Source organism: Emydura macquarii, unplaced genomic scaffold, assembly GCF_026122565.2.
Source record: "Emydura macquarii macquarii isolate MOO-44397 ecotype Brisbane River unplaced genomic scaffold, CSIRO-AGI_Emac_v2 contig_1348, whole genome shotgun sequence".
Classification (NCBI taxonomy): Eukaryota; Metazoa; Chordata; order Testudines; family Chelidae; genus Emydura; species Emydura macquarii.
Genome location: NW_027131485.1, coordinates 4057155 through 4081542, shown reverse-complemented (window position 1 = coordinate 4081542; position 24388 = coordinate 4057155). Strand labels below are relative to the sequence as shown.

Here is a 24388-nt window from a genome sequence, read left to right as displayed (position 1 = left end):
AGTCTTCCTTGCTGTAACTCTAGTGAAATCATTGGTTTTACAGCAATGTAACGGAAATCAGACTATGGGCCAAAGAGAGTGTTTAAATGAATCCTACAAATAATTATCAATACAAAGAGGGCCAGAGTCTGAGCTACTGTAGAGTGTTTGAATGAGTCACACAAATAATTATCAATACAAACAAGTCCAGCATCTCAGCTAATGTAAATTGGGGTAGCTCCATTTAATTCAATATCCCTATGCTGATTCACACTAGCTCATGGTGAATATTTCACATGGATCAAGTTGAGTAGTTATGTATGTTTTAATGATTTAGAAATTTTGGTCAGTTTGTGACCAGATGAGATTAAAAAAAAAAAAAATCTCATGGTTTTAGCAAGGTAAGGAGATTTTAGGATTCCTTTTAATGAGGTAGTGAATAATTTTTTACAAGGTTACTATGGTGTTTTTAATTAAAAAGACAAGGTTTGAAGCTGTAATTTGCTGATTAAATTAGTTGTAGCTGATTTAAATAGGAATTGTAATGAGATAAATCAGAAATCATTAACTGCTGAATCCAAGAGATGAAGCCAATAAAGGAGTTTTTGGACAAACAATGATAGAGCAGTCAGAGTCTTGGACAATTATTTCAAAGCAACCAGCTCCTGCACTTAAGACGGAAGAATCCCATGCACAGTTACAGATTGAGGACCGACGGGCTAGGCAGCAGTTCTGCAGAAAAGGACCTGGGGGTTACAATGGATAAGAAGCTGATCTGAGTCAGCAGTGTGCCCTGGTTGCCAAGAAGGCTAATAGCATATTAGGCTGCATTAGTAGGAGCATTGCCAGCAGATCGAGGGAAGTGATTATTCCCCTCTATTTGGCATTGGTGAGGCCGCATTTGGAGTATTGTGTCCAGTTCTGGGCCCGTCACTACAAAAAGGATATGGACAAGTTGGAGAGAGTCCAGCGGAGGGTAACAAAAATGATTAGGGGGCTGGAGCACAAGACTTATGAGGAGAGACTGAGGGAACTAGGCTTATTTAGTCTGCAAAAGAGAAGAATGAGGGGGAGGGGGGTTGATAGCAGCCTTTAACTACCTGAAAGGGGGTTCCAGGGAGAATGGAGCTAGGCTGTTTTCAATGGTAGTATATGACAGAACAAGGAGCAATGGTCTCAAGTTGCAGTGAGGGAGGTCTAGGTTGGATATTAGGAAAAAGTTTTTCACCAGGAGGGTGGTGAAGCACTGAAATGGGTTACCTAGGCAGGTGGTGGAATCTTCATCTTCAGAGGCTTTTAAGCTGCGGTTTGACAAAGCTCTGGCTGGGATGATTTAGCTGAGGTTAGTCCTGCTTTGAGCAGGGGGTTGGACTAGATGATCTCCTGAGGTCTCTTCCAACTCTAATCTTCTATGATTCTATGATATGCCAAGAAACCATACACAAAGCATAAGACATTGTCATATGTATTCTTCCTTTTGTAAGTTCCAACATAGACAAGATATTGCTATAAATGCTAGTTTCCCATGTTTATTTGAACATAAGAATGGTCATACTGGGTCAGATCAATGGTCCATCTAGCTCAGTATCCTGTCTTCCAGCAGTGGCCAATACCAGGCTTCAGAGCGAATGAATAGAATAAGTAATCATCAAGTGATCCATCCTGTTGGCCATTCCCAGCCTCTGGCAAAAAGCAAATCCCTGCCTATCCTGGCTAATAGCCATTGATCAACCTATCCTTCATGAACTTATATAGTTCTTTTTTTGAACTCCATTATTGTCTTGGCCTTCACAACATTCTCTGGCAAGGTATTCCATGGGTTGACTGTGCGTTGTGTGAAGAAATACTTCCTTCTGTTCATTTTAAACCTGCTGCTTATTAATTTCATTTGGTGACCTTAGATTTTGTGTTATGAGAAGGAGTAAATAGCACTTCCTTATTTACTTTCTCCACCCCAGTCATGATTTTATAGATCCCTATCATATCCCCCCCTTAGTCGTCTCTTTTCCAAGGTGAAAAGTCCTAGCCTTATTAACCTCTCCTCCTATGGAAGTTGTACTATACACCTAATAATTTTTGTTGCCATTTTCTGTACCTTTTTCAATTCTAATATATCTTTTTTGAGATGGGGTGACCAGATCTGCACGCAGTATTCAAGATGTGGGCATAGCATAGATTTATAAAGAGGCAATTTATAAAGAGGCAAAACATTTTCTGTCTTATTTTCTATCCCTTTCCTGATGATTCCCTACGTTCTGTTAGCTTGTTTGACTGCTGCTGCACACTGACTGGATGTTTTTAGAGAACTATCAACAAATGACTCCAAGATCTCTTTCTTAAGTGGTAACAACTAACTTAGACCTCATTATTTAGTATGTATAGTTGGGATTATGTTTTCCAGTGTGCATTACTTTGCATTTATCAGCATTGAATTTCATCTGCCATTTTGTTGCCCAGTCACCCAGTTTTGTGAGATCCCTTTGTAACTCTTCGCAGTCTGTTTTGGACTTAACTCTCTTAAGTAGTTTTATATCATCTGTAAATTTTGCCACCTCTCTGTTTACCCCTTTTTCCAGATCATTTATAATATGTTGAACAGCACTGGTCCCAGTACAGACCCTGCGGCACCATTATGTGCCTCTCTCCATTCTGAAAACTGACCATTTATTCCTACCCTTTGTTTCCTATTTTTCAATCAGTTACTGATCCAGGAGAGGACCTTCTGTCTTATCCCATGACCTCTTACTTTGCTTAAGAGCCTTTTGTCAAGAGCTTTGACAAAGGCTTTCTGAAAATCTAAGTACATTATATCCACTGGATCACCTTTGTCCACATGCTTATTGACCCTCTCAAAGAATTCTAGTAGATTCGTAAGGCATGATTTCCCTTTACATAAACTACGTTGACTCTTCCCCCAACAAAGCATATTCATCTATGTGTCTGTTAATTCTGTTCTTCACTATAGTTTCAAACAATTTGCCTGGTACTGAAGTTAGGCTTATCGGCCTGTAATTGCTGGGATCGCCTCTGGAGCCTTTTTAAAAAATTGGCGTCACATTAGCTATCCTCCAGTTATCTGGTACAGAAGCTGATTTAAATGATAGGTTACATACCACACTTAGTAATTCTGTAATTGCACATTTGAGTTCCTTCAGAACTCTTGGGTGGATACCATCTGGTCCTGGTGATTTATTACTGTTTAATTTATCAATTTGGTCCAAAACCTCCTCTAATGAGACCTCAATCTGGGACAGTTCCTCAGATTTGTCACCTAAAAAGTGGCTCAGGTTTGGGAATCTCCCTCACATCCTCAGCCATGAAGACCGATGCAAAGATTAATTTTGTTTCTCTGCAACAGCCTTATCTTCTTTGAGCACTCATTTAGCATCTTGATTGTCCAGTGGCCCCACTGGTTGTTTAGCAGGCTTCCTGCTTCTGATATACTTAAACATTTTTTTGCTGTTACTTTTTGGGTCTTTGGCTAGCTGTTCTTCAAACTCTTTTTTGGCCTTCCAATTTTATTTTTACACTTCACTTGCCAAAGTTTATGCTCCTTTCTATTTTCCTCAATAGGATTTAACTTCTACTTTTTAAAGGATGACTTTTGGCCTGTAACTGCTTCTTTTACTTTGTTGTCTAGCCTTGGTGGCACTCTTTTGGTCCTCTTATAATGTTTTTAGTTTCAGGTGTACATTTAAATTGAGCCTCTATTATTAAAAAGTTTCCATGCAGCTAGCAGGGATTTCACTTTCGGTACTGTACCTTTTAATTTCTGTTTAAGTAACTTCCTCATTTTTGTGTAGTTCCTCTTTCTGAAATTAAATGCTACTGTGGTGGGCTGTTTTGGTGTCTCTGTTCTCCCGCCTCCTCTCCCCCCGGGGATCCATGTTACATTTTATTGTTATGATCACTCACTATTACCAAGCAGTTCAGCTACATTCACCTCTTGGACCAGGTCCTGTGCTCCACTTATGAATAAACCAAGAATAGCCTCTCCTCTTGTGCGTTCCAGGACTAGCTACTCCAAGAAGCAGTCATTTAAGGGGGTCAAGAAACTTTATCTCTGCCACCTGTCCTGAGGTGACATTTACCCAGTCAATATGGGTATAGCTGAAATCCCCCATTATTACTGAGTTTATTTTTATAGCCTCTCTAATCTCCCTGAGCATTTCACAGTCACTATCACCATCTCAGTCAGGTGGGTGGTAGTATATCCCTTCTGCAATATTCTTGTTATTCAAGCATGGAATTACTATCCTTAGATATTCTATGGCACAGTTTGGTTCATTAAGATTTCTATTTCATTTGACTCTATGCTTTCTTTCACATACAGTGCCATTCCCCCACCAATATGACCTATTCTGTCCTTCCAATATACATTGTATCCTGGTATTACTGTGTCCCACTGATTATCCTCATTCCACCAACTTTCTGTAATGCCTATTATATCAATATCCCCATTTAATATGAGGCACTCAAGTTCACTCATCTTAGTATTTAGACTTCTAGCATTTGTTTATAAGCACTTTTAAAACATTGTCACTTTTTAGCTGTATGCCATTATGTGATGTATTTGAAGGGGACTCTTCTTCATTTGACTGTTTCTCATCAGATCCTACCCATATTTTATCCTCTTCTATCCTCTCCTCCTTACTAGGATATAGGGAATCTCCATTAATAGATCCTTCCCTAAGGGATGTCTCTGTCTGAACCACATGCTCCTCCGCACCTGTCAGCTTTCACCCACCCCTTGGTTTAAAAATTGCTCTACAACCTTTTTCATTTTATGTGCGAGCACCCGGTTCCATTTTGGTTTAGGTGTTCTTTGTGTATAAGCTCCCCTTTCCCCAAAAGGTTCCCTGGTTCCTAATAAATCTAAACCCCTCCCTACACCATTGTCTCCTCCAGGCGTTGAGACCCTGCAGTTCTGCCTATTTGAGTGGCCATGTGTAGAACTGAAAGCATTTCAGAGAATGCTACCATGGAGGTCCTGGACTTCAATCTCATACCTAGCAGCCTAAATTTGGCCTCCAGGATTTCTTTCCTATCCTTCCCTATGTCACTGGTACCTATATGTACCATGACCACTGGCTCCTCCCCAGCACCTCACATAAGTAGGTCTAGATGTCTTGAGAGATCCCCAGCCTTTGCACGCAGCAGACAAGTCACCATGCAGTTCTCCTAGTGATCACAAACCCAGCTATCTATGTCTCTAATGATCAAGTCCCCCATTACAATTGCGTATCTTTTCCTAATAACTGGAGTTCCCTCCCCTTGACAGGTATCCTCAGTGCGAGAGGATACCATGACAACATCTGGAAGGAGGGTCCCAATTGTGGGATCATTTTCCTTCACTCCAGCTTGATGTTCTTCCCTGAGACTTTCATCCTCCTCAACAGTACAGAGGCTGTCATACCAGGGGTGGGACTTTTCTACAGTGTCCTGGAAAGTCCCATCTATGTACCTATGTCTCCCATAGCTCCTCAAGTTCAGCCACTCTGGTCTTTCAAAATCTCAGCCTCATTGCATGAGAAAGCACATACTCACCCATTATACAGGATCATCTGAGTTCTTCTCTGCTATTTGTATGTTTCTACAGACTAGCCTTTCAGCCAGAAATCAGCATATATCTATACCTATATCCATATCTGTATAAAATCTAGGAAGATTGAGTTACAGTCATTGTGATGCAAATTTCAAATGATATGCTGGTGAGCCTATAGCAAGAGCAACATAATATAATTTCCATTGAGTAAAACGAATTGAAACCTATGAGTTCATATTTCATTACTTATTAATGGGACAGTGTAATCTCCCATATTATTTTTTCTAGCAGCTGGAATATTATGCTCAGATTAAAAGGCTCTCATTCTGTCTTTCAGAAGAGATTTTGCCTCGACAGTTGAGGCAGAGTCTGTAAACACACCACGATAACTAGCAATTTTTAAACCAGTTTTATTTATTAAAGTAGATGCTATAAAATAAAATAAAAGCAAAATAACATTTCATTTTACTATTCATTGTTAAAACCCAAACCTAATTTCTGAGCACTTAGATGGAGATTCTTGCTACTTGGGTTTGGATGGATCTTGAGAGAATTTTTGATTAAAATGCAAATAGTGTATCTACAACACTGTTCACTGATTAAATGGAAGAAGCATTACTTAGTACTTACTGAAGTCAAATGTAATCAAGATAGAATTGATTTTATATTCAATTCATGTAAACACTGCTCACTCTAATTCTTAAAAATCCATAAAGTAGCAAAAAAATACCAGCTTAATTTTTCAAAAGGATGTATGGAAAGAACAAAACAGCTAATGTAGATTCTATATTTATGATGAAAGCAATGCCTAAGTATGAGTACAGGAAACATATGGATCCACTACTGAGACTATGAATGCAGGTCTTGAATGGCAAATATTTTTCAAGGCTGCTTTCCCTTTCTGTCCTCCACTAAACTTGTTAGTATATTAAAGTTAGTATTAAACTTGTTAGTATAACAAGGGGGAAAAAGCAGCTCCCTCTCAACCTCATTTTTTTCCCTCCTGTCACTATAGCTACACTGTTGCTTCCTAAAAATATAACTTTGGGCTTGGAGGAAATTACTTAAGCACGTGTGTAACCTTAAATATGTGGGTAGTCCTGTTGACATCTCATGTGCTTATACTTACATGCATACTTCAGTGCTGTGCTGAATCATACTCTTGGGGCCTTAATTTCCACAAAAAAGACTTCCAAAACTATGGTCTCAATTTAGCAATTTCAGTTAAATGTGTATTTTGTAACATTTTGGGCTCCTTTAATTGAACCTGCGGTGCAGCCATTAATAAGTGTAACCATACACAGGCAAATCAGGTAGTTAACGTGTTCAAGCTCAGGTGCAATTAACTGTTCTTGCAAACACTGGACATGCTATTGGAGGCCATGTTAAAAACCAGGATCTCTGAGTGCAGATTAAAACATCTATAAAGCATGATTCTGCAAACCTTACTCATGGTGAGTAGCACTTACTTATGTGAATTGCCCCATCAGAATCAAGTGCCTAACGTGAATCACATTTGCAAATATGTGCCCATAATATTTGTCCAGGTTAATCCCCCAGCACCAAAATTCTTGGCTAGTCCCCTGCCTGAAAAAGAATGTTTAGGATCACAAAAAGATATATTGGGAGAAATTAAAGTCTGTCCGTGAAAATGGGACACTAGCCCTTTCTGTCTTTACCCGTCTACTTATGGGTTTTTAGGAGTAACTTTGTAATAATACTTAATAATATAAATGCTTTCACTGAACAATGGGCCTCTTAATCATAGCAGCACTCAGTGTGATGAGCTGTTAAGTGGGAAACAAGAACGTTACATTAACATAACATCAGTGCAAAATTAGGCAGATTTTTCTGACGTTTTTGAGATTCTTCCAAAGTGTCAGGGCCATATTGCTTCCTATACAAAACACATGGATTATCTAGGAAGCGCCACAATACTTTTCAGTTTGTTCCATTGCCCAGGTGGGGTTTCAGTCCCACCAATCATTGGGGTGTTCCAAGAGCTGTGGGGAGATCCCACAGATCTCAGGACACCCACCAAGGGCCCACGAACTTGAGAAAACGTTTGGAACCTTCACATTATTTCTTTGATCCTCATCACTTGTGCCTCCAAGCGGCTACTGCATCCAAATGTACCTTCATGGGATGTAGGCATCAGGAGAGAACCTGCTGAAGGTGACATTGAGCATGTCAGTATGACCTCCCACATGGAAGTCCACTCTTTTGAGAAGGGATGATGCTATGGAGAGTACCCTGACCTCACATCCCTAGACTGGTGGAACCCTGTCCTGACGAAAGGTGAAGGGTCCCTTGTGATGCGAGTTTGTAGGGGCAACATGCTGCAGAATTACATCTCCGTGCTTCCACATCCCCACTGGGTTTCTGCTAGGTTTTGCTCTCATGCATTCATTTTACTAGAGAAGAGCAACTGAGTTTTAAATGGCAAGTCTGAGGTTACTCAGAACAGTGGGTTTGGTTCTGTGTAATCAAAATATTAGAATTAGTGCTCCAATGGTCTTTTATGGGCTAACATTACATTCTCCAAAAGGAAAACTATATTTTGAATTCTGTACATGTTCCTGTTTTTGTGTATTTATTGTTTTTTGCCTAGCAGAGGACTCTAATAAGAACAGTCATTATACACATTTCACAGACATTACACTGAGTGATTTAAATTACACTTTAAGGAGCTTCTCCTTTACAAGCCGATCTTCATAAAGGAAGTTAAGGCTGCAATAAATTTTAACATAAATGGTAAACTGCAAGTGAAAATTAATTCAGCTTGCAAAATGCATTTCAGAGTATGTATAAGCAAGTGAAAATCAACAAATCAAAGGTCATTCTTGGAGAGAAGATGCTGAAATACGGAGTGGGTGCTTTAGAGCATAACTCCTTATTAAATCTCTGTGGAGGAAAATACGTAGAAATGTAAAGACCAAAACCACTGTATCTAGGACAGGTCAGAAGATCAACAGCTGATATGCCTATGAATATGTTACTGATAATTACAATAGCAGAACCTAAGCTACTGCATTTGGGACCAAAAGGGCAGGATAGGTTCATAATTTATCCAGGCCTTAAACAGCTGCAGTTTAAATTCCATGTAATGTGGCTCCCAATTTGCAAAGGTCATGCTTCTGTGCACTGAAGCCAATGGGAGCCAATGTGCCACAGACTTCATTGGGCAGAGGATAGGAAACTGAATGAGACCCCTTGCTGCGTTCAATTGCATGCCTACATTTGTGCTCCCAAATTGGGTTGCCTAAATGGCCATTTCTTTGCACAAATACGAATATCAGTTTTCTAGTACTGTAAATACAGCATCTATTGACAATTGCATCTAGTCTATGAAAATCACTTATTCTGGATTATTCACTTTTGCCCTTCTCTCCCCACATTAAGCCCTCAGTTCAGGAAAGCATCCCTTTCCAGGACAACCCTTCAACACGATCCCAAATACAGAAGGATTTAAGCAGGATTCTGACTGCACCAGCATGATCTCCCACAGAGAAGTCCCTTCACTACTAAGGAGGGATTCTATGGAGAACAGCCTTGTTCCCTGCATATCTAAATGAGCTTTTCTGAACTAGGACCTTAAAGAGTATCTTAAAGGATTTCCCTTTCAGAAGTGGTTTTTTTTAAGCACCAATGACTAGTTAAACCTGACAGCTAAGATTTTCAAATTGGCTTAGGGGATTTGGACACCCATTTCCCACTAATTTTAATGGGAACTGAGCATTCAAATCCCTTAGCTGGCTTTGAAAATATCGAGTGTTGTGCTTTGTTGTGCTACTGGTCTTTTAAACTCCTAAGGATTGTGCTTGAGTCTGCATGGTACATTTAATGATGATTCATCACTGTTCACTCTGAACATGTTCAATTGTTTGTGTGACATTTTGGGCAGTTTTGCACTTTAGAAATAAAATTGTTGTAGTCAAAAAGACAAAGGAAAGGACAAGTCTGAAAGTTTCATCTCTGTATTTTGGATGATGGCTAAAGCAGAAAGAATATTCTTCCAAATGCATGTAGTGCACAAACTAGAATTGTAAAGAATATTAGTCTTTCAGTCTTCATGTAGTAGAATGTTGTCCTGAAGATCCTCATTACCAACCTCCATCTTGATTCTAAATTGTACAATTTTGCGTTCAAATTAAACTATCTCCTTGATTGAATTGGTTGAATACTGGTTGTATTGAAACATCTCTGAGAGCTAAATCATGTATGTACATGCCAGTACAGAATGGCCAAATTACTTTGGATTTGAAACAGTGCCCTCAGGGATGAGTGAATCTCCACTGGTTTTTTAAATCTCTTTAGGCCAAGGATGAGATACAAAAATATCTTACCAGAATGGGCTTCAGTTTGGATGCTTATTGTAAATAGGCCAGTATTACAGGTAACCTTAGTTCCACTCAAGGACTAAAAATAGCAGAAGAATGCTAACTGTTTTACAGCCTGAATAGAGAAAGGTATAATGGAATTGCTTCAGAGGTAGAGGGGGAATGTGGTTTCCATGCTGCTGAATAATTTGAAGATATTTATACATTCAGAGTTGTGCTTCAAATGACAGCAATGAAAGGAAGGCAAAGCATCTTCTGAGACTACCTCAGTAACCAGTGTTTAATTTGTAATGAAAGAGGTGCCGAGACTCAAGCAATTAGGTGCTGGGGCTCAAGCTTTTTTTTTTTTTTTTTTTACTTTCATAACTGATGCAGCAAGCCCAGAAATTCTGGGGCTATGAACTGCCAAGCCTAGAGGTGCCGGTACTCAGCCCTGGCATTCCTTGGCTTTAATTAAGCACTGTCAGTAACTCGAGATGTTGTGGCCAAGGACTGTTGGTACATCTGGGGAAGGGGGCACAATGGAGCCATTTATACCCCCAGCCCTCTGAGTCTGCCATCAGTTCTACACTAGCCCAGTTCCCTGTGTAGTTTAGAGAAGGCTCAGAGCTGATGTAAACTATGCTTAGCTACTCCCTCTTTTTCCTAGCAGTATGCCAGGGGTCAGGAGAATGGTGGCATAGAACTATAGCAGTTTAAGATTCTCTATTGGCCAGGTCAGTTGGGTTTAAGTCTGCATTGTGCTATGAGATTAGCACAAAAGCAGATTTAGTGGATAAAAGAATCTGGCCCATGATTGAGAATAGGACATTTTGAAAATACTTTTGGTGTAGGAATCAAAACAAAAGAAGGGATGGTCAAAGAAGGCAAGAACTAAACATTGAACAAAAGGTTTATTTTTAACATTACAAAGAGAAAATATAACTGAGAATGATATCTCAGTGACAAAGCTTCCTAAAGGATATGGGCAAATCTGCAGTTGGTGTAAATTAGTGTAGTTCCACTGAAATCAGTGAAACACTGATTTACAGTATCTAAGACTATAGTCTGCGATCTCTTGGTTTCTTAGGATTTTTTTTAAAGCAATTAGGCCAGATAGTTTGAATCGTTTCCCAAAAGTGAAGAACAGATCCTATGTTGTCATCAAATCAATGACTGTAAAAGACAGACACATTCCCTTGGGAAGGTTGAGAGCATGGGCCAAGCAACAGGCAACTTAACAAAGTTTCAGTTAGCTTTCTCCAACTATCAACTTTTTCATGAAGCATTTTAATTTTGCATACTGATGATGATGATGATGTTATTCTCAGTGTCAGTTGGCTTGACCTTCAGTGGTTGATGTAAGAAAATCTTTTTTCAGATGCCATATGCTTTCTATTAAATAAAATATTCTTTTACCATCTGTTTGACTAGTGCCATGAATTGTAATGTGGCAAAATACAGGCCTGCTGTAAATGTTACCATATGAATGAAATAGTTTTTAGAAATATATCCCTTACTATATGAGGTAGACATAGCAATTTAAACTTTCAAGGGTGAGATGTGAAATGTTATAAACATAAAATTAGGGAAGAAATGGATCATTTCTAATCATGAATAAAATAAAGATGCTACTTTTCAATGTCACAGTAAAAGGGGTAATGACAACAGAATTGGGTAAGTAATTTGGAGTTGTCAAATCTACTTGAAAATTGTGGGTCGACATCACATGACTCAATTGATATTAGTAGAACTATGCTGATATGCACCAGCTGAGGATCTGGCCATGAATGTCCAAATACACAAAAGGTGTGGTGCCTAAAGCCCTAGTTCAGCAAGGTATTTAAGCAGGTGGTTAAATTTAAGCACATGAGTAGTCCCGGCGATTAATATGTTTAAATGTATCTACATGCTTAAGTATCTTGATAGTTTGAAAGGATAGAGAAAAATCTTCGTCCTCTGCAGTGCAATGTGGCACTTTAGGATAGGGTGCAAGAAATACTTTATCTTGTTGCAAATGGAAGGGGAATTTAGGCAGAAAAAATGTAACTATCAATGTTACAATATGATTGAGATACTAGGGTTAACATTCTTATGCCTATGAAAATTGCTGTGGGAGATAGAGATTTGTTTTTTAATTTGAATAAACATCCACGAAAAATTTTCCTCACTTTCCATGTTCTTAATCCATTTACCTCTTACACAAGTGCAGTTTTCATTCACAGCTTTAAATGATGATAATCCAAGCAAAGATGATATTTTTGATTTGCCAAAAGAAGTAGAAAATTGAATTTGGATTTAAGACTTGGCATACAAAGTGTTTGCCTCCTCCAATAGCTATGATTCAATAGGATGCTTAAAAAGATCCTTAGAAAAGGTCTTATATTCAATGAAATGCTATATGTTTTAGAGTAATTTTTTTAGAATTCTATTACATTTCTATTGGTTTCATCCATATTCAGTTCTACTGGCCTTTCCCAAAGAGATCAGAGTTTTGTTTTTACGTCCCAATTTAGCAAAACACATGCATAAGACCTATTGACTTCAATGGAACATGGTTAAATGCTTTGCTAAATTGGGGCCTTAATACCAGGCTCAGTAGATCTCAAAGCACTTTACAAAGGAACGTAATATTGTTATCCCCATTTGTAAAATGGGGAAACTGAGGCACAGGGCAGTTGAGCCCAAATGGATGAGTAGATAAGGGCAGTTGAGCCCTTATCTATGGCAATAGATCCATAGATGTAGGTGTAGCAGGAGGCCTTGATTTATTACAGAGGCTGGCTTGAGCAGTAAAATTCAGATCCACACTGATGAAAACTACTCAACCGCCTGAGACCACACTCTCCCAGACATGTGCACGTGCTCAGATCAGAGTTTTGGTTCAGTCGATTATAGACACAGAGACCCAATATAAAAAATGGTTCTGTCTCTTGAGTTCAAATTCCAATACTACCCCTCCTACAAAGTTCAGGGTCGTCTTTTCCACAATTTTGATTCAGTCCCACCTGCAATTTTTTTTTTTTTTTAAGTAACATCCCATGGCTGCAGAGCTGTGATACTGGATAATCCCTTGCCCACAGACTAACTGACACAGCAAGAAACAAAAGCATTCCCTAGCTTCATTCCTTAGAGTGTATTTCACTGAAAAGCCACCAGATAATTTTTTCTCCTTTCTGCTCTTTGAGAAATAGACAATTTGAACTATTCCAGTTATTTGTTGTTGTTATAAATGTAGATCTTTCTTCACACTGGTTGTGTTGCTAGGGAATGTGTGCAGCTTTTGTTGCTTTTGAATTATAGCTGCTAGCACTTATCTTTTCTCCCAGCAAATAGCATTTATAGCAAGTTCTTTGAAAGCAATGCAGTCATTTGTACTTAAGACAGAATTATGGCAGGCATAGACACAATTATAAGAGGAAGCCTAGCCCAATGTTTCTTCTACAGGCATGGAACTCTGCTTACATTATTCATTTTTATAAGCACCCTTTTCATACATTTCTGAATGAGAAAGGAACATACTTTAATAGCCAGTAAGTTATTTTAGCCTATTATGTACCCTATCCCCTGTTTCACAGATATTTTACTGCATATTCCAGCCATATATGTTAGGTGAGTTGTTTAAAAGAAAACCCAACAGTAGCATTAATAGTGAGGGGGTGGGGAGGGTCTTTGTTCTAAAACCACAGGTCCTGTTTTAAACCTGTTTTAAATAGTGAAGTGGGTGGGGCAAGGAATCATCATTGCTTCATCATTTTATTCTGAATGGCGGAGAGAGAATGTGTGTTCCTGTGAGAAATTTACGTGAGTCCCCCTTTGGCCCTTGGAAAAGTGCTTTTCTAGACAACAGAGAGAGACAGACAATATTTGTTTCCCTCTGTTATAGCAGACATCAGTCTGCAAAAGGGAAAGAACTTTGTCACAATACAACCAAAATAAAACTGAAATGTGTGAAGTGGAGGTTTTGCTGTATTTGTTTTCACATTCTTTGAGATTTATTTTGTTTGAAGCCACTGGAATCTTCTGCTTGTCAAAGCCCAACTGATTTCAGTGTGTCTTCTTGGATGCCATCCATGTAACCTTGTGTTCCGTATGTTCCATGTTCAGTACTGTTTGGCTCCTTGCAGTGCGAAAGGGACAGCCACTGAGATATGGCGTGGCCTTATTTCCAGTATTATGGTAGTTAGTCCATCTTGTGGAAATCAGACAGCATTCTGTAGGATTTTTTTTTCTTCAACTGATAATGAATGCTAGAAGCCCCACTTTGTACATGGCACTTCTGAGGACTTCCAAATATTATCTGAAATAATTTTTGATGTCCTGATTTTACACTGGGAATTTCAAAGGAATTAATGGGAGAGTTTGGGACCTAAATCCCACTGACTTCCAATGGGAGCTGAGTGCCAACCGACTTTAGGTTTCTTTGACAATCCTAGTCTACAGGTTCATTGTCTTGTAACCACATCTAGTTAGAAACAAATGAATTGTGTCCCACTGGCAAGATCTCCTTTCCAGTGGTATATATTTCTTCTTTCTAGCCATCAAGCATTGTGAAATATTTGACCTTAAATCTGTCACTTGTGTAGAATTCAGTATTGATTGTCTTTCACTACAACCCAATGTAATTTTGCCAGGGAAATTCAGCCCTTGGGGGAATGAAGGCAACATTTTTTGTCAGGTATTGGTTTCAATCAAAACAAAACAGTGACTGTGTTGAAGCTGTGTTAAGGCTAGGGATGTTAGAATGCTAAGCATCTAAATCTGATGATGCTGAGGTAGTATATAAAAAACCTCAAAGGTAAACTTATAGATAGAATACATCCCAGTGGAGATGGAATAATGGGCAGAGTGCAGATAATGCAGCTGAGGGTATATGGTACAAATGTTTTTATAACCGGCATAGCTCCAAGGAATTCAATGGAGATACACCAATTTACACTAGATGAGAATCTCCATTGAATTCCTTGGACCTAAGCTTCTTTTATACCAGCTAAGGATCTGATCCTTAAGGTATGTCTACCCTGCAGCTGGGAGTGAGCCTCCCAGGCCAGATAGGCAGACATGCCCTAGCTTGGCTTGAGTTAGCACACTAAAAATAGCAATGTAGACAATGGGCTTGGCAGAGACTTGAACTAGCTACCTGAACTTGGACTTGGAATTGGTTGGGCTTGAGAGGCTGAGCTGCCGCCTGAGTTTCACACTGTTCACACTGCTATTTTTTAGTGTGCTAACTTGACCAGATCTGGTGTGAGTCTGTCTATCTAGCTGGGAGGTTTGCTCCCACCTGCAAGTACATCTATGCTGCACACTCCTTCTGCAGGTGTGTAGAGCCCCTACACTGCATGACCCCCAGCATGGGTATAAATAGCAGTGTCAATGGAGAGGCTCTGCTTAGGTGAGCAGAGTACAGACATAACAGAACCTTAGGGTAGGTACCCAACATGGCTCTGCACTCGCCCAAGCAACGCCTCCCCTGCCTGCACTGCTATTTTCAGCAGTGTGGTGTCCCGCTGCCAGAGCCTTTCCCCATCATAAGGAAAAGCTCCAGCAGCAGGGAAAGGCTCTGGCAAGGGGGGGGAGGCAGTGGGATAGGCAGGCCACTCATCTGATTTTAAACTGGAAAGTCCTGCTTTTTCAAGTTTGTCCCCGGGAGGTACTGAGAAAAAACTGGACTTTGCTTTGTCTGGTATCGGACGGGGGATGCCATTATGGAGAGCATGCTGCTGAAGCCTCACTAGCATGACCTCACACACACCGTGCATGCAAGGTCATGCTGGTGGAGGCAGGGAAGCACATTCTTCAAAATGGCGCCCTCCATGTGGTGTGACCTCGCATGCACCATAAGTGAGAGGTCATGACAGCAAGGGCAGAGTTACGTCATTCCCAGAAATGCTGAAATGTCCCATATTCCGGCAAGTCGCTCCCCCCTGCTAGAGCCTTTCACTGATATGTGTAGCCACACGCCACCATGGGGACTCAGCCTATTTTCATTGTGGTTTTGTAGCTATACATACCCTATATGCTGCCCCCATGATGTGCAATGTAGACATAGCCTTAGAGTCTTATAGTAGATACAAATAATTCCTTGACCTTATTGCCAGCAGCTATTCCCCCCCCCCCCACCAGATTCCCTCCCCCCACCATTTAGTGAGATGTTTCTGGAACCATATCTTTCTGCAAAGATTGCAATTCCTGCTCCAGCAAAAATCTCTCCAATATAATTTTATAACATTTTATGTCTTGCTCCTACTGTATAATGGCATTTGCAAATGAAACTAGCTTGAAGCTGATGTATAATTCTCTGAACAACCAGTGAGTGAAAGAAGCCTTATAATTTAAAGGTGTTTTTGGCTACCAGAGAGCACCAAGCCTTTGTTTCTTTTAGGTGAAATACATTTATCAGCACTGAGGAATATTTATGCTGAGTATCTTCTGTGTTTGTCACACATGGCATTGCTAGGAATGTATTGAAAAAACACCACAGGCCAGATCCTCAGCTAGTGTAAGGCAATGGAACTATGCTGATTTATACCAGCTGAGGATCTGGCCCTAAGCTGTATAACTCATCTCTACAGTGCTCTTGGGTGGGATATGAGCACCAGGAGCAGTTTGAGTTCTCAGTGGTGATGGTGTTTCAAGGCTAATTCCACTTTCATGGAGAAATCCTGTTTTACTTTGAGGTTCTGGCTGGGGAAAACATCTGGGCTTGCTTTGGATCTAGACATCCTCAACAAGAAGAGTTCTAGTGCTGAAAAGGTTTTGTTTTTGTTTTTTCCCCAAGCCATGTGAAGCCTCAAACCAAGGGAGTATCTTCCCTGCAGCTATCTTTGGCTCTGCTTCTCAGGAGAGCATATGTAGGAGGCATCTATTTTTTAATGGTATTGGCTTTTCCTATCTCATTAGAATTCTCTCTGCCTAAAGCTCGTTGATGGACTTTTTCCTGTTTCTGGTTTCATTTTGGAGGATCAAGATCTAAATGGACAAAGAAAGAAAAGGGATATCTGAGGCAACAAGAAAGCAGTGGGGATAGATGGTGAAGTTAAGAATGTGACTTGTTAGTTTCATTTTGTCCTTGCTGGCTTCAGTCTGTTGGATTTCATTTCTCATTTTCAGTCCTTTGTTAGTTTATCATTTGAGAGAGAAGCATCTGTTGGAAGAAGAGGGATTTGAAGGATGAGAGGCTGGAAGCATGGTATATTGGATTACCTTCTCCTACAGGAAGTTCCTATGTGCTTTACCAATGAATTTTCATAGTATATATAGAAATGACTTCACCTGCCACTAGGATGTAACTCATCTAAAGTTCGGGAGTCAAGAGATAAGCAAATATTCATAATAATTAGAGGTGAGGGAGGGACCCAGAGTTTGTGTTTTTCAGGAAATTCTGCAATTTTAAAAGGCTTTCTTTTCTGAAAGGGAATGAAAACAAAATATTTCAGAATTTCATATAAAACTAACTTCTGCAAAAATAAATTCTAGTCAAGTGAAATGTTGTGATAAAAAAGAAGGTTTTGTTTTGATTTTGATATGTTAATGTTGTAAAAATATACTATATAAAATTAAAGAAATTCCAAACCAAAAAGTCATTTTGAAACAAAAATTTGAAATGTTTCAGCAGTATCTAAATGCTTTTATGTTTTTTTTCCCAGAAATGAAATTTTATCAAAATCGATACATTTCAGCTAATGTTTTGCTTTTGACTAATTAATATTTTCTGATGGAAAAACATTGAGTCAAAAAATTTCTGACCAGTTGTAATAATAATGGTGGTAAAAGTTAATTAAATCGTTTTGAGCCTCAAAAGAGGATTCAGTTCAACGTCACTTCAGCTTCTATCCAAAGTTTTAAGGAAGGGATGGAGGAACTTTAATCCATACTGGTTTCCCTCCCATTGTAATCACAGAAAAACTTCCTAGCCATGAGGCCTGTTGGAATATGAAATTGCTGGAGTCATTTGAAAATTAGGCCTTTTCTAAATTTGGGATTAGTTCTGATTCAGCCATTGGTACCAGTGTGAATTGCACATGTAGCAAGGCAAACCAAAACATGCAACAGTGGTATTTTCCCCAGTTTTTAGCCAGGGTAAACTCAACTACTGAAAATTGTGGCTTCACTTGTGTTCAATTGGTGTTTGCACCAGCACATGTCCACTGACTGCTGAAGCCCAGAGAAGACCTTAGATTGGGCCATACATTCCACAGTATAAGGTAGGAAATAATCCTTGACAAATTGATCAAACAAAAGCAGCACTCTTCCACTGCCAATTAGTGTGGTTCTTCGATAAAGCTGCTTTTGTCAGCATTTGCACTGGTAGTTAGAAGAAACTCACATAAATTGCAATATATGAATCTTGAACATCAATAAGGTAGTGAACTATGTAAGTTGCCCAAAAAATGAAAAACAGAAGGAAGATTAGTAATGGGCAAAGTGGATGAAAGAAGAACAATAAATTATGAGAAAAAAGTTTCTTGATACCAAGAGTCTTACAATGTATGAAGGCTAATAGATGACAAAGGCAATTTAGTACAGATAAATGAAGAATAATGGAGACTTCAATGAGACATTATCACACAAGTCTGCGTGCCATTTAAATATGAGAAATAAAAGGAGTAAAAGAGTCAACAAGACAAGTCAGTGATTTTCATTACCCAGTTATATGGAATAGAAAACAAAAGATATATCTCCATCCCCAGATAATGACAATTTTGATTAGTTTCTAACAGATACAGCTTTAGGTGTTTCATGAAATATGAAGTGCAAGAGTTGGAAGGCAACTAATCTTACAAATGGGGAGGGGGAACATGGAAAAGGGACACCAAGGACATTTGAAATGTAAGGGATGTGACTATTAATGTACGTAAATCTAGATGAATATATACTCCTAAAAGAAAAACAAGTAAGATCAATATCAGTAAGTAACTATGCAAAATTTGTTGTTAAAATAGATTAAGATGTAGCCTAGATATAAAACCTTCTTGCTTCATGAAGATGACGCTGATCATTAATAAAACCTAATATGTTTCACTCACCTAAATAAATAAATGCAATTAACTTGGGAGAATGGGAGACTAGAATTTGGTGAGATTCTATTAAAATTAGATCAGGTAATTCCAAATGAAGGAAAAAATTGTTAGCAGGTTGTAATATATCTAGTGGATTGCTAACTAAATGTTACTACTGAAGCAGCTAAAGGAAGATAAAAAAATAACTCCTAAGAACCCCACTTTTTTTTTGATGCATCCAACAAAAATATTTAGCTTTTATATAGAACTTTTCAGCAGTGGATCTCAAAGTGCTGTACAAAGGAGGTCAGTGTCATTATCCCCATTTTACAGATGGAGAAACTGAGGCCCAGACAGGTGGCATGACATGGTCAAGTTTACCCAGTGGTCAAGCCAGGAATACAACCCAGCTCTTCTGAATTCCAGACCAGTGCTCCATCTACTAGGGCACAAGTAAATTAATCTATAGTAATGATGAAAAAGAAGCTCTGAACCCTAAAATAGTCCCACCTTTTAATTTCTTGGTGTATCTGGTTTTCCCTGTGTCTTTTTGTATGGCACTGAGCACATCGTTAGTGCTAAACAAATAATATAATAATAGAGCAATACAATCAAATACATACTGGCTCAGTCCCTTGCTTATTTACCTTCATTATAACCAACAGGAGTTTTGTACGCAGATGGGAAGGAGGACAGCAAGACTGGATCTTATGTGAGCTTAGAGGCCATAAAACAATGTAAACTTATTCAGCATAGTATAGTTTCATAGATACTCGAGCTATTGAAAATGAACTGTTAAATAATCCTCTGTGTTTTATCTGTGACTGGGCAATCTGGTGAGTGCATACTAGACTGCAGTAGAAAGCTTTAGGTGTTAGTTTAAAGACTTTTATAACATTACATTCCCCTTATGATTCACAAAGTGCCTTAATAATAATTGCTTAAGTCTCATAACTCTCACATAAGGCTGTATAGAACTATTATTATGTGCATTTTACATATAAGAAAATGCAATCTTAGAGGTCTGGGTTCTGGCCTCATGTAAACAGGTATTGATCATGAGTAGTATCTGGTGTGAGTGAGTGAGGTCAGAATTAGGCTTAGCAGTTAATTCACTTTCCCAAGGTTATACAGGAAGTCTGTAGAAAAGCCAGGGCTACAAGAGAGATTTCTGAGAAACTGTTGGCTGCTCAAACTCCGGAACAAACTCCAGAACAAAGAAACCTATTATATAAAGCAGATTTCTCTACTATGCTATGTATATTCAACCCATGTGTTGAAAATGTGATTTCTTTTAGTCTGTACATCTGAAGGGGGCAAAAGTCATTTTTAGACGTGGCACTGATATCAGAACATGTTAAATAGATTAAGAGTGGTAGATCTCAAAAAGTAGTTGTCTATAGGGAATCATCCTTGAATGTGGGAGTTCCTAGTGGGGTTCCAAAGGGATCACTACTAGGCCTGACACTATTCAGTATTTATCAGTGATCTGAAAATAAATATAAAATTGCTTCTGATAAAATTTGTGGGTGTTACAAAAGATTGTCAGAGTGATAAATAATGATGAGGACAGGGCAGTCGTGAAGAGAGCACTGAAAAACAAACCAACAATTTAATACAGGCAAAGGTAACAAAAAATGTAGGTCATACCTACAGAATGGGGGACTCTATCCCGGAAAACAGTGACTCTGAAAAGAATTAGGGGTATCTGTTGACTCGTGTTTAGTTGCTTGTCCACTATGTAATGCAGTTTCAAAAAAAGCAAATATTTTTCTGGTGAGTTATAACTGGAGTGTTGGATGTAAGACATGGGAGGTAATTGTTCTGCTCTATTCAGCACTGATGAGGCCTCGGCTGGAGTACTGTGTCTAGTTTTCAGCACCACACTTTAAGAAAGATGTGAACAAATTGGAGAGAGTCCAGAAGAGAGCAGCAAAAGTTGTAATAGTTTTAGGAAACCTGACTTATGAGGAAAGGTGAAAAAAACCTGGAATGTTTAGTCTTGAGAAAAAGAAAACAGAGGAGAGACCTGATAACAATCTTCAAATATGTTAAGGGCTCTTATAATGAGTACTGTGAGCAATTGTTCCCCATGTCCACTGAAAGGATGACAAAAAGTAATAGGCTTAATCTGCAGCAAGGGAGATTTAGATTACATATTAGGAAAATCTTTCCAACCATAAGGATAGTGTATCACAACCAAGGAGACAGGTGAGAAGCAGAAAGACTGCAAATCTTTCCTCATTGTAAGTGGAGTCTTGCAATGCCGTTGGCAAGAGGTGTCTTGGGTTGAGTTTACAAGGTAGTTTAGCAAAATTGGTACAGGGACCATATGTATCTCATCCCTTCTTAGCATAATGCCTCATAGCAAATGATACATACTGCTGGCTGAATGGCATTTCAGATGGTATGGAAGGCAGCTCTTTTTCAGAGTTGTTACCTTGATAGAAGTGCTGCTTAATTAAAGAAAAAATGCTTTCAGACATTTTCAGGAGAGAACCTAATTTTTTCAAGCATTAATTCATTAGGAAAAATTTGTCAACTAAATAGCCAGATAATCATAGTTTTAGCTCTAAATATGAACGGAACATGTGTGTGTGTCCATCTGACTGCCTAGCAGCTGCAGTCCACTAGGGAAAATTTGAAGGGAAAACAGCAGTGATTGTGTTTGTCTGAACAGATGAGAATAATTTATGTGCACATGCTATTTATAGAAAGGCTTCAGCAAACTAATTAATTGTTTATAAGAAGAACTTTAAAGTGCATAACCTGAGACTTGACATTTTATATAATAATTATAATTAGAGATGAGCTGGAATCAAAATGCAGGATCTGAACACTGACACATTTGGGAAAAGTTTGGATCCCGATCCAGGTCTCAACTTTGCAGTTTTTCTCCAATCTTTAGGATGGGCTGAAATGAAATCCTGGATTGGAACTCGTCCTCTTATACTTTGGGAAAGTGGAGATCTTGATTCAAACTTTGTGACTTGGGCCCATTTCTAATTATCTCTTGGCATACTCCAGACAGCACGATCAACTAGTATTATTGTGCCTTTATTGGTGCACATATATTTGCTTTTTGGACAAAGTGTTTCAAAGACCGAGATGGTCCACTCCTGAATTAAAATTGTTTAAACCCAACACTGAAGTTTAGAAGGTAACTGTAGGAGTTGGTTTCAAATAAAAAAGAACTGACAATATCTCCCGATTTCATGGCATCTGAAACTAACTCCCAAAATACATGGGTGCCAAACTGCTAAATTATTCCCAAACCAGCCCAGTCTGGGTGAAGTTTTTCTGAGAATTATATTCAAGTGCTGGCAAAGTAGGTTTTTCCAGGTTTGCAGGAATACAGGAAAACATGGTAATACTTAGCTTGGAAAAGAAGCAGAGGTATGAGAATTAATTTATTATATTTAGATCTATCCTTGAGATTCTCCACACTCTATGGGCAGAGGTGCTTGAACATTTTGAAATTTGTACCAGCTCTGCACCACCAATGTATTCTGAAAACAACCAATATTTGCTATTTTAGCAAATGTACAATAATAATCTAGTGATGACAAATAAAACTCTAGAAACCCAAATCCTCATTGGAAATGTTCAGTTTAGCCCAGTGCATCTCCGTTTATGTGGGATTAATTTATGCAATAGGACAAATGCATCCAAAGGAGGAGAGCATCCTGTCTGCATTGGTTCTTTTAGTTAGGGAGTATGTGCTTGCATGATCCTGGATTTCACATGAGGGACCTTTTTCCACTTAGCCATACTGAAATTAACTGCTCGGGTACAGTCAGCTGTATTTGCACATTTTACAGGGTATTAGGAAGAGTGTGGAAGGCCTTTTTGGTATCAATATGCAACACCTGATTCATTTCATAGTGTAGAACAGAAAAACTGCTGGAGAAGTGTCTGCTTAAGCTACCACTTCCTTTTCTGCAGACATCACTGTGGTCAAATAATGAGAAAAGGATGGGTCATGGTTATAATTAAGTTAAGTTCCATCCATACAGGTGAGGCTAACCTGATAAGGCCACTGCCAATGCACTACTGTATTATAACACAACATGGTAACCATATGCAATGTAGATAGGGCTTAAATTGTTGGAGTTTCTTAAGTGCTTACCATTAGGTACCTCAGGGTGCCAGAAGAATTCTGGAGATATATAAAAAGGTTTGTCGTGAAACCCAACATGATGCAAAACTTGCCTGCCCACAGGTTTCATAACAAACTTGAAACGCATCCCAACACAACCTCAGAACTTTGCAAATGTTTTGATTTCATCTTGGCCTACTTGTGAATGAAACTGGGCCACTCCTCTTCTCTCAGCTAATACTACAGGACATGCTGGGTCCTATGTTGGGCTAGATGATGAGTTGGGGTACAGCCCTGAGTAATGGAAGGTGTGTGAGCTGAAGTAGCCCAGGAGTAGCCCTGAGTGGCATTGTGCTTCAGGCACATCTTAAACCTAATACACAGATTCACTGATTTCCAGGCCAGAAGGGCCTCTTGATCATGTAGTCCCACCTCCTGCATGGTACAGAACCTCACCTATCAGTGTCGTTCTTAGAATATAGACATTGGTATTGACGGTATCAGAGATAACACATCACTCCCATTTGCACTAAGATGAATCCCATGCGCATTCTCTCACATTAGCACTACACTACAGACTTTTATATGGTTCCATGCTAATGTTGCTATGCCAGCCAGTAGCCAAGTTCTCCACTCATCCAAAGCACACTCTCAATTTCTGTGGTGCAGTGCCATTGAATTGGTGTTATTTTGTCTTGTTTTATTCTTTTCCATGGACCCTGAAAAGTAAGTCCGGAGGGATGATGTATAATAATGTTGGGCCTGCTTCTCCTCTGTCTTGCACTTTGCATTGTCACTTATGCCTGTGCAAAACTGGGGCATACATACCCTCCTGATATGATAGCATTTCCCACCCCCTTTGCATGGGTGTAAGTAATTCCAGAGGGTTCAAGGTGGTAGAGAATCATACCCACGGTCTTTGGGCTCCTTTCTGATGAGGTGCTAAGCAGCAGCAGACAGACTGCTCCCAGCAGTGCTAAAGATGTACATGGTGTGCACGCTAAAAGCGAAGGACTGAGATAAATTACTGTAATTTTTTCCTTTGTTGTTTTTCTTAAGCAACTTTTCATCTCTCAATGGAGACTCCTCTGAACCTTTAGATGTGTACTGTGGAAGTATTTGTCCACTACAAGGAATGCAGATTAAACAGTTTCTGTATTGTGCAATGTCAGCCCTGGCTGCACATATAAGCGGTTACTCACATTAACAATGTTACTGCTGCTAATGCTATGTGCTATTCAAGGAACTACTCAGCATTCTTGTCCTCTTCTGTGAACCTGACTTCTCTGCCAAACTGTCTAATACACGTAATCTCTTGTTTATCCAGTGGTCTGTATATCAATGTGAAATGAGAATTTGACCCTACTATGCCACACACATTTAGATACTCCTAAAGTACATCAGAATGCAGCTTCCTATCACACATCTACCCCCCTAATTTTTT

At 39.1% G+C, this 24388-nt stretch overlaps 2 long non-coding RNA genes across 3 annotated transcripts in view; one reads left to right on the top strand and one right to left on the bottom strand.

Moving 5' to 3' along the window:
• LOC137155012 (uncharacterized) overlaps nt 1-24388 on the top strand; it is a 234411-nt gene that overhangs the window by 146994 nt on the left and 63029 nt on the right. The window lies entirely within an intron of this gene.
• Nucleotides 1-24388, bottom strand: part of LOC137155013 (uncharacterized) — a 50314-nt gene that overhangs the window by 2432 nt on the left and 23494 nt on the right. The window contains exon 3 of the long non-coding RNA XR_010920322.1: nt 1240-1396. This is a non-coding gene — a long non-coding RNA (uncharacterized lncRNA). The remainder of the gene's footprint in view (nt 1-1239; nt 1397-24388) is intronic.